Source organism: Eimeria acervulina, genomic scaffold (assembly GCF_000499425.1).
Source record: "Eimeria acervulina Houghton genomic scaffold, Eah_scaff1434, whole genome shotgun sequence".
NCBI classification, from domain to species: domain Eukaryota; phylum Apicomplexa; class Conoidasida; order Eucoccidiorida; family Eimeriidae; genus Eimeria; species Eimeria acervulina.
The window spans coordinates 5,552-6,840 of record NW_013550241.1 but is presented as its reverse complement, the minus strand read 5'-3'; positions in this window follow the sequence as shown (position 1 = coordinate 6,840).

The following is a 1,289-nucleotide window of genomic DNA, read 5'->3' as shown; positions in this document are numbered from 1 at the left end:
GATGCAGCGCAGGTGAGACAGCAGCAGCAGCAGCAGCAGCAGCAGCAGCAGCAGCAGCAGAAGTAGCAGCAAAGTTAGTGTTATATTGCAAATTGTTTGCCCTTTAAGATTAATACTTAACGGTTTGTTGCTATTGTTTGTTTATGATTTCGGGTTCATAACTTAGGGTTTAGGGTTTAGGGTTTAGGGTTTAGGGTTTAGGGTTTAGGGTTTATGTGTCTTTAGGAAGTGGTGCGTCGGACGATTGCCGCTGTACTTCGTCAAGGAGAAAGTTTGCAGGGTTTAATAAACAAAAGCGAAGATCTCTCAAGTAAACAAATATTTTTATACTTCTTTATATTAGTTTATTTTGTTTTATTGTTTTATTACTATTTATTATTAAGTATTATTATTATTATTATTATCTATTATTATTATTATTTGATGTTGTTATTGAAGAATTTCTTTTGGTGCTGTTGTTATTAGAGACAGAGACAGAGACAGCGAGAAGAGAGACAGAGAGAGACTCGCAAACAGCAGGAGACAGAATAATACAGATATAAACAAAAAACATAAATCTGCTCTATTATTTATTTTGCTGCTGCTGCTGCTGCTGCTGTCTCTTCTTCTGCTGCAGGCACCTCAAAGCAGTTATTTAAAAGCACAAACAAAGTAAAAAACAGCTTCGGCTGCTGCCGCATGCAGTAAAACACATCACTACTACTACTGCTGCTGCTGCTGCAGCTCTGCTGATGCTGCTATAGATCTGCTACTGCTGCATTTGTGCTGCTGCTGCAGCAGAACAAGTGCGCAGCAGGAACGCCATTCGCAACAGCAGCAAAGCAATTTTAAGCAGCAGCAGCAGCAGCAGCAGCAGCAACAGCAGCAGCAGCAACAGAAGCAGGTGGCTGGGTGTTTGTTGTTGGTGTTTGGGTTTATATCCCTTTTGTTTTTTTGTTTATTTTACTCTGAAAGAATATATAGAACTATTTCTTCTCCTCTCGCTCGTTACGTTAAGATGCAATTAACTCCTAACGCTGCTGCTGCTGCTGCTGCTGCTCGTAGTGCTGCTGCATAGGAGAAATATATATATATATATATATATATATATATATATATTTATTTATTTATATATATATAGAGAGAGAAAGAGAGAGAGAAACAGACAGTCGAGCAGAGACCTACAGACATCGAACGCCATTATATATATAAAACATATATATATAAAATATATATATATATATATTTATATATATATATATGGTGCATGCAAACATATATATATATATATATGTAGATATCAATTGCAT